This window comes from Anopheles moucheti, chromosome 2, assembly GCF_943734755.1.
Source record: "Anopheles moucheti chromosome 2, idAnoMoucSN_F20_07, whole genome shotgun sequence".
Taxonomy (NCBI): Eukaryota; Metazoa; Arthropoda; class Insecta; order Diptera; family Culicidae; genus Anopheles; species Anopheles moucheti.
The window spans coordinates 70110540-70120762 of record NC_069140.1 but is presented as its reverse complement, the minus strand read 5'-3'; the positions used below and the strand labels follow the sequence as shown (position 1 = coordinate 70120762).

General features: G+C 44.9%; 1 pseudogene; it reads right to left on the bottom strand.

The window, feature by feature from the left end:
* Positions 1-5013: 5013 nt before the first annotated feature.
* LOC128298711 (dynein axonemal heavy chain 7-like) lies at positions 5014-9529 on the bottom strand (annotated as a pseudogene).
* Positions 9530-10223: the final 694 nt, after the last annotated feature.

The window sequence follows — 10223 nt, the reverse complement described above, 5'->3', positions numbered from 1 at the left end:
CAAGGGAGTGTATGACCAGCTTGTCACGACGTCCGTCGTTAACTCTTGCGGTGGCGTTGTTTCCCGTAGTCTTTGATCCGTCGTATACCATCTACCACCGATATTGAATTTAGCAGGCAGCAGTGGAGTGCAGTCAATTTGGGTACCACGTAGTTGCAGCATTCTTGTAACCGGTGCCATGAACATCGACCGATTGTTATACTGTACCGGTACCTCTTGATAGCATTCATCTTTCCTCTCATAGGTGACGAAAACTGGCTTGCATTCAAGGATGTACAGCACTTCTGCGGCGACTACTGCTGTGTGCCCCGGTCGTCGTATCAAATTGGAGACAAATTCGGTTGGATTGATACAGGCTAACGTTAGTTTTGTTTCCATCAGTGCCTTATCGACCTTGCATATTTCTGTCATTACCGCGGTGTACACATCATTCAGTTTCTGCCCGAGGTAACTTTCAACCAACGTTATCTTGGAGTTGAAATAGGTAAAGAGATCCAGGTTTCTCCCATTTACCGCCTTGCGCTTAAACGGCGATTGATAACCGTTTGACTCAAGGATAAAGATCCTCGGGTGATCTGTATCGAAACTGTCGAAACCGCAGATCTGTTTTACATCACGCGCCCTTATTGAAAACATCTGTTCGTGTGTTATCAAGGTGTACACGGCGTTTATGCGATCGCCCTTGTTGCTGTTAAACGTTTTATTGACCGTGCCTTCGTAGATGATCTCGAAGTCGGTCCTTTCACAGAGCCTTTGGTGATCTAAATCCCAGGTTAGATAGCCGTATTCCGTGTCCAAACACCAACCAACACTGTACGGGCACACGATACCACTTCGAAGTGTCACTTGGTCTTCCTCGATGTTCGCTGTCGTCACGTAGTCGTACATGCTGATCTCGTACTCGTAGTATACCAGCGCCTTCGTCCACGTATAAGATGGTGTTGAGTAGACACCTCCCTCGCACGATGAGCCCGTGACGCTGCCGATGATCAATGCCTGCCCTCTGGTGGTGTGATTGCGACGTAATTCCCTAATCTTATAATTATCAGAGTGTGAAATTTCGCCTACCACTTGAGCGTGCCTACATTCATCCGGAGTAAATTCCTTTACTATATACGCGAAACCATGTTCATATTCAGAGGTGTGAGACCAAGCCCCGCAGTGTTTGATCGAGCGTTTAATTATTACCTTACATTGGCGAACGTGGGTTAATGTTTTCGGACTACGTTGCAATACCTGAATCTTCGTTTCGACTGTAGTTATGTTTTCTGTTTGAGGTATGCAAGAGGCTACTTTCATCAATGAGTAACTCGTTATGTTGATGTTATCGTTTGCACAATCGTATGCGATTAACCCATTAATCGTTTTTCCAAAGGCTTGAGCTGCAAATAGAAGAAGTATGATTAATAGCGCATTCCATATATTTGGTTTGAACCTTGCTTTGTTCGTACGCTTCCCTGGTACGTACTCATCTTTGTGTATTGTTGCATCAACATTTGTCGTGCTTGTCTGAAGCTGTTTCGAATACCGCGTGCAAGGTATTGTCTTCTTCCGTTTTGCCCTTTTCTTGGGCGGTGCATCAACGTTTTCCCTTATGCAGCATTTATTAATCTTTCCTTTGATAGCATTCTTCCGTGTTTTCGGGAAGTTTTCAACTGATTCTTCATTGTTTCGTGCCTTGTCCTTTGATTCAGGAAGCTGAGTGACTTGTTTTGCACCAGAATTCTCTCTTGATAAATAATTTGGCCTTATTTGACGGAGACTTCCATCGTCTTCTTTTATTATCATGGAATGATTAATTCCTTGATCATGGGCTGCCTTGCCATAAATCAACCACCCCAATCTTGTTTTCATTGCGATCGGATCACCTAATTTTCCATATCTATGGGATATTCCCATTAAAAGGTGATTGTGTTTAATGCCAATTATGATTGTTGGTTGAACGTTATTATAGGCATTTATGGGTAAGTCCTTCAGGTAAGGATATTCATCGCACAATTCGTCGTAATTCAAAGATTGAATTGGCAACTTAAGATTGTGAATTGTCCTTACGTCTTTTAGTACAAATCCCTTTTTTGTGGCACCCTTGATTCTTACTTCCACGCTTTGACTTTTAACGTTGTCGGCCATTTTACCTTGTGTCCAAAGTAATTGAAGAGGTATTTCTTTCCCTGTAAGCTCAAGTTTCTTTGCGACTTTGGCTTCCAAAAGTGTTAAGGACGATCCGGGATCTAGGAAAGCATATGTATCTATCTTTTTATCTTCGTTTATTAATGTTACCGGTAATACCTGGTAATGTGTTGATGATGCATTTTCTTCATAATGGCTATTTACACCTTCTTTTTCAACTATGGGAGGTGTAACCTTTACATGAAGCATCTTATGGTGCTTACTTTCGCATCCATTTATTCCGCAAGTTTGTGCGGATCTGCAATCGTTTATCGAATGATTGTTTGTTTTTAAACAACCTTGACACAAACGTTTGTTTCGAGCAATTTTTATTCGCTCAGAAGGTACTTCCCTGATCAATGCATAGCATGTGATCGTAGCATGAGGTTTATTGCATATTAAGCATTTCATTACCCTGTTTGACCACTTGTAGGAAGTTGTTTCCTTTTTTGTAGGCTGTAGTTCAGCCGTAGCAGTTGATTTTTGATCATGGAAATGACTGTTTCCCTTCTGTGTATGAACTGCGATCGTGTTCATCATTTCCGACGTTTTGGCATAGGGCTTGAGCCATTTACATAGCTCCTCGAGGTTTTGAACATCCAGTGATGACGAGACGGATGCCATATGTTCCGCTCGTTTTACTTGGATATGATACGGCAGTTTCGCCGTCAAATCCATTACTAGCCTGTGATCGTTCAAATACGTCGATCTTCCCATTAGTTTTACATTCGTTACGATGTTTTCGAGGGCGTTAACCATGTCCAAGATCACGTTTTTTGATTCCTTTCGTAACTTTTGGAGATCATTCAATAACTCCAAATAAACCATATCAGGTCTCCCGAAAGTTTCGTCTAATCGTTTCATTATATCCGGAACGTTTTCCGCCTCCATCATCAATTGTTGAACAGTCTTGAAGGCTGTTCCGTGTAAAACCTGCTTGAGACGGTTTAAGTTTTCTATATTAGAAAACTCCCCTTCGCGGGTTGTGTCTTCAAACGTCTTTTTAAAGTTTGTCCATTGCCTCGTGTTGCCATCGAATCTGGGCAACTGCATTAGGGCTTGTCTTTTGACCAAGATCCCCATTTGGGTGGATTCACCACTGTTGTTTGTTATTAGCTTAGTAAACTCTGTCATTTGCCTTTGCTGGCTCACTAACAATTGTGATACCATTTCCTGTAGAGTTTGTTCCCTAGTGGAACTTCCTTCTCCCAGGTTCATCTTGCCTTCCTTCAAGGTCTTGAGCTCTGCCCTATTTTTTGCATCCCTTTCCGCGAGAGCCTTGAGCTCTTCCTTTTGCCGATTAAGTTCATACTTAATTCGTTGGCATTTGTAGCATAGCCAGGCTTCCTCTGGCTTTGGTTTCCGTGTTAATTTGGCGCATACCAAATGGAACCATCGATCGCATTCTGTACATGCGATCATACTCTCTTCAGCGGTATCTTCCGCTGTACAGAGTCGACAACTACCTGTGTTATTCTCGGTAAACTTGTAAGGCATTTTGGACGAATCAAAGATTTCCTTGCCGTGCTTAAATAGAACGTTACACTTACCCCTTTCGGATTTATGTTAACTTCCCTTGATGCACTGGCTGGATCTTTCACGATTGTGACGATTAAGGACAACTGCGGTGGAAGACGTGCGCAACTTGAATCACTGTTGTTCGTGGTTAATATTGTTCACTTTCTCGTCCGTAGAAGTTTTAGAACATCACTTTAGTCCGTAGCCCTTTGAAAAGTTCTGCACTTGCACTTGATTCGATATTCACGACGCTTAATCACTTTGTTATGTTTTAACCGTCTTCGCGAATCATTTAATACACAGAACTGTTTTGCTGTTCTTATGGCGACAGCACACCATGAACGTAAGTTCGTTCGGAAGAGATTACAATGCGCGCGCGAGTTACTGTAATCTCCTCTCTGGAGCCACCATTTGTTGCTGCGGGAACAAAGTTCGGACTGCTGGGTCCGCCGCCGTAGGTTGACCACGCGAAGGTTGGCCTACCCTGAGACTCTCGCGCAAGTCTCGTTCACCTTTCAGATCAGCTCGGATCAGACGTTAGGCTTCGTAGCTGGATTCCCAGGGCGAGTTTCTAACGTGGATCTTTACTTTCACTGAAAGGGCCGTAGAAGTAAAGGCGCTCGGAATTGTTCGGGTCGGACACTAGCCTGTTGTTCTGAATAATCAGAGTAAGTATCTAGTGTGGACCTCCGTTCAATTCGATTGCCAACCCAGCGACTTGAAGATACCGTGTTAGGGTTTAAAGTACAAGTGAAGTTTATTGGCAATGTCTCCTGCTTATATACTAACAATGTGTCTGAGGTTTGAAAGTGAAAACGAGATGAACGATAGAATCATTCTCCTTACGTTAGCAATCTTATGTTGAAAGATCAAATCATCGTTCTTACTTTAGCATATCTTGCATTGTGAGGGTATACCTGCCCGTTGGCGGTCGTATGGTGTCAGCTTATTTGCGATAATTATTTCTTAACCGAATCGTTGATCGTATTGTTTACTATATCAAACGGGAAGGTCTCTATTTGTTTATGCGTCTTACGAACGGGTCTCCGGACGTTGTTTACTTATGAGCTCGCGGTTCTGTCAACTGTTATGATTTACGCCCTCACCTTGGGTGCTGGGCATTGCTATGCTATGCTATGCTATGGGTGCTATGCTGGCTCATTCATAAGTTTTGTTTGCTTACTTTGCATTTCGACCGATTTCGCGGATTTCTCAACTGTTATGATTAACCCCCTTCGGATTCTAGCATGCTCATTCATGAGTTTTGTTCGCGTTCGCAACACAACTCAAACCATTTTTAATAAGATATCCATGAAATATTTGTAAAAATTGAATTATTTTGTATATATTAGACGTAAAAAAGTTGCTTTTGTTAAATATGTATATCGTGCTATTTTCGTATCATGTCTTAATTTGCTTGTAAAATGACTTGTAATTCTGAAAAACCCTCATTAAACGAAAATCCCCTACGTCATTGATCGCAGAAAGGGGCAAAAAAGCATTAGGAGCCTATTTTATACTTCATGCTTCTTCCTCCGTGCTGTGCGTTGAAACCGGTTAGTGACTAAGCTGACAAAGCATAGCCGCACCACGCAAAACCCAATGGTCCGGTTTCACATTGGGATCACAATTTAGCAACAACGCTATGACAAAGTTAGTACTGTGGCCCGTCGTGGAAAGCGTACCGCGCCGTTCGGCCGTCTTGTATACCGGACAGCGGTACGTGTGCCGCGGAACAAAATCGTCTTTTTTCATCGGTTTCAGCAGAATCTAAAAGAGCAAATATGAATTTAGCGGCAGGAAAATCTTACCATCTTAAGCAGTACTCACGTATGGCACGGTATCAAACAGGACGCGTGGTATAGACTCCTGCAGATCCCATCCTGCCCTTTTCCCTATCCCATGTGGTGCCTTCCAAAAACAATCCATACACGTACACCCCATCGTCCGGCGGTTCCGTGATGTCCGCTTCCCGCAACACTTCATTATCGAACACTAGCAGATCGATCGGTATGACGTACTTGCGGGCAAAGTTTTGCTGTGCGCCGGTCAAAAATGCCTGGGTGAAGAAAAAGCCCGACACCCAGAATGTTGCTGGCGGGCCTTCGTCGTACCATTTTTGCAGGAATTCTAACCGCGCGATAAAGTCCGCAATGTACGAGCCGAGCGTTTTCAGGCTCGGGTAGGAACGCTTCGCCCAGACGGATGGGATCTTGCCGACCAGTATCGCGCTGACCACCTCTTCCACGGTTGGTGACATGGCGACAAGACCCTGCATGGCTTTGCGAGCCGTCTGGAGTCTACCCCGGATGCAGATGAGTAGATTGTTAAACGGTACCATCTCCTGCACCAGTACCGTATTCATGCTCTGCAGAAGATAAGGGAGTATCGTGTATATAACATTCCTGTAATCGAGAGAAATCTCAGTGCGAGAACTGACGAGTTACCTGATGATAGTCGGTCGGATACTTCTCCAGTGCGGCGTCCCGATCAAACTCTGGCGGAAGAAGCTTCAAAATGTTTGACGATACGCTAATCACAAGCTCGGCAGGAGTTTCCCTGAACACACCGGTTGATGTGTTCTGTGCGAGAATAACATACTCAATTAGTAGACTACTTACGTTTCGTTAATGTTTTAGAAAATCAAGAATTGGTTACAGTAATTTAATGAAACTTAAAAACAAAATCAAACAGTTTCCAATTTTTTACAAACCTTTAAATTCTCAAGAATCTACCATTGTCAATTGAATGTGGAAATCCAATGGAAATTTAGCCAATTAGTAGAATGAAACATAATCAATTTTTGTTTAAAATTTTTTGAACCAGGTTTGGCAATTTAACCTAATTTTACATTACCTTCATTTGCAGCAAATACTAATGGTGGGTATTTTGGGAATGTAGCATTAAATTCAGATAATAAAGTTACTTAACATTGAAAAGTAAATTGTTTTAAAGTTCCAGTGTGTGTCAGTCAAGGCAGTTTAAATGTATTTCACCTATATTTACTAATCAGTGAGGTACTGTGGGAATTAACCAGAAGAATACCTGGCATACTTACGGTACGATCCTTCAGTTTGAATCCGATAAGAAAATGGCGTTACTGACTACAGATGTACTACACCTAACAACCGACATACCTGTGTCTTGAGCGTATTGGCCAACAAAGCGTCCGTTCTCTCGTTCTCCAGCACCTGCGCCGTGTAGAACTTTGCTAGAAGCGTATTCAAACACCGACGATCCCAATCATCCGTTACACGGCCACCGTAGTTACACTCTCCGGTTAGGTAGCGTAGTGCCACATACGGTACTTCTTCATACTCGTCCAAAAACATTCGCAACTGCGTCAAGCTGATGCTCAGATCGGTCTCGTTAAACTCGTACGGTATGTTCCAACCGATCGGACCAAACTGGCGCCGCTCCTGCACGACACCGTGGAAGAAGCACAGACTGAACAGGAGCTTTTTGAAGTTGGCCGATTGTTTGCACGCCTCGAACCATTCGACGTTGGATATTGGATCGCTCATGAACGAGCGCGACACGTTCATGCGTAGACCTTTCGGTGGTTCGTTGGTAATCTTGATTCCATTTTGTAGTACCACCACCGGGAAGTGTTCCGTCGGATAGGAGGTTAGCCAGAGCCGAAAGTCGGGATGCGTTGTGTCCGGTTGGAAGCTTTCGCAGATCTTCTCTAGCGTCGGCATCCAGCTCTGGGCGAGGTGACAGTTTTGCAGCAGAACCCAATTGCCAAACTTGGTACCTTCGTCGATCATTTTGGTTGCGATAGGTCCCTGACCCTGTCCGAGCGATAGTGAGAAGAGCCGATTTGCCCCCAGACCCTGGGCGTCAGCAAATTTTATCAGCGTGGCCATCGGATCGGTACCCGGTGTTAGCACGAAGATCAATGGCACAGAACAGTTCGATTCGTCGTACGATGCAGTCAAATTAAAGGCCGGAGGTTCCACGTATTTCGGTTCCATTGTTTCTGGAATTGATTGCTTGATTGATTGGAACAGTCAGTCTACAATAATCAAATCTCCGATATCCTATAGGGTAACTGTTCACCTACCTGCCACATATAACTCGATCGTGGGAACCAACTTATCCGCCCGGAAACATCGAAGTACCAGCAGCTTCTGGAACGCTGTCACCGTGGAATTCCACGGCTCCGGAATGGATGCCTCATGTGGTGTATCGTCGTCAAAGTACCGCTTCCAGTTCTGAACCACATGTTCCTTCAGCGGGGCGAAATCTTTAAACGACAGATCTCATCCCAATTTTTGTCCGGCAGCCAAACGGCTGGCGGGTAGGGATCAAGATTGTCCAATCCAACTCCGGTAAGCAAAAACATCAGCTCGGGCGACCCGAGCTGGCCGGCATCCTGCTGCAGATTCGTAGCCAGCAATAGCGAGAACAGTATCTTGTCCTTTTCAAACAGGCTGCGGCAGATATTCTCGTAAAGGCTGTACGTAAAGTAGGTCCTAAGATCCTCCAAGCGGGCTGGTACCTCATCCACCTTCTCGGTATTGTCGATAGTCGCGGTAAAGAGGTTTACGAACCAGTTCAGGCTGTACTGATACATCGGATCGATGCAGGCCAAGTCGGCAATCGTGAAGAACAGCACCGTCGAGTGGGCCGCTATCGGCGTGTACTGCAGACGGGCCGCATCGATCTGACGTTCGGTCCCCTCGGCAACGATTTGCTTCTCGTTGATCTCGTTGGCCAGCGTTTTCGACGAGCTTAGGACCGATACAGCGGTTTCATCCTCGAGAATGTTACCCTCGGACGAGAGGACCTGCAGGATCTTGTCTTCGATCTCCTGCAGCTGCCGCTTGTTCTCCACCCCTTGCACGATCAATGCGTTCTTTTCTGTCTCGAGTTCGGGCCGTTCGCGCGCCACTGTTATCGAAAGCAGCTGATCCTGCAGTCCAGTCTGGGTGATCATGAAGTTGAGTAGCGTCACCTTCACCGCTATTTCCGGCAAGTAATGGGGACTACGGAGTTTTGTTGTGATGTAAAATTTAAACGAATCATTGTACTCTATGATTGAGTCACTCAGCTTGATACACATTGTTCCCCCCTGTCGGAAGATTTGTTTCAACTGAATCGGTTCCAGCATTGGTTCGATCTCTTCACCGACATTCTCCAGTAGCACTGTTAGACCAAACTGTATGGCGTTCTCCAGTACGCGTGTATAGTCAGGGTGTGAGAGATGTATTATACAAATACGGTTCGCCTTCTCCATATTGCGTACCCATGTGTTAGCCTGCCCTTGGGGATCGATCATCAGAGGCCAGCGTCGAGCATTGCTAAAAAGAGGAAAAAGAGCACACATTACACTTCACATCTCGAGTCTTACCATCGCATCGATACAAAAACACGATCGCTATTCTCTAAATATTCCCAAAGCCCCTGGTCAATTCTTACTGAATGATGATAGCACTCTCCACCGAAAATGCATCACTTGGCAAACCGAAGATGTTCCACGCCCGAATATCGACCGGGTTTCCCAGTACGTTCACGAGCTGGAAGTCCTGGGAACAGATGGTTCCACGATCCGTACACCGTTCGATCCACTGTTCGATCTGCTGTGCCCGGAACTGCATCGTGAAGGGTCCCAAGTACGCAACGATACCAGATGCAATCAACACGTCACCGGTGAGCGTGTCGTAGATTAGTGCCAGCGTTTCTGCCGCCGTCTGCCAGCGATCCTTCTCACCACCCAGACCGGTAATGATCTCCGTAGCGCGTTCCAGCTTCTTCATACACAGCTCTACATTTGCTTGCAGCTTTGCATGTTGAGCAATCTGTTCGTCCAGCTTACGTTGGAGATCCGCAAGATTTTCCTCGACGATACGTAGCTGTTCCAGCTTTGCATTCAGTATCGTCATAGCGGACTAGGAGAAATAATGCACAATAGTTTGTTAATGGATGCTAATGTGGTGTAGTGAGATAACCGGAAAAAGAACTCAAGAACCTACATTATAACTCGTTTGAGCTTCGGCTAATGCTGCTTTCTTGGGTGCTATCTCCTTTGCTACCTTATCGTACTTTGCAATCGCAATGACCCACAATCCTTCCGCAGCCGTCGACGCCGCCTTCACCTTCTCCGGATCAAAGTTTTCGTTGGTAAAGACACGCTCCTCAAGCTTCTGTATTACCTTCAGAGGAATATCATCCTTCTCGAAGTTTAGCACCGCATCGATATCGTAACCTTCCACCGTCCGATATAGTGACCCGAGCAGTGTCCACAACAGATTGACGTCTTTTTCATTTCGTTGATTGGCTGCAAAGAAGCGTGAAGGAATTTGTTTACGACGACTGAAACTTGTTAGGAAAGCAAATCCTGCACTATTTGACAGTTCTACAAAGGACTACTGTAACTACTGTCAGAAGTTTACAATCGAAGCAACCATACGTCTAATATAAACCTTTAGCAACATTGAAATATAATCATTCAGAACATTACCATCAAAGCAACCATACGTTCAACTATACACAGCTTACATGATGGAGTTCATCGAAGTGCCTCTACGCAT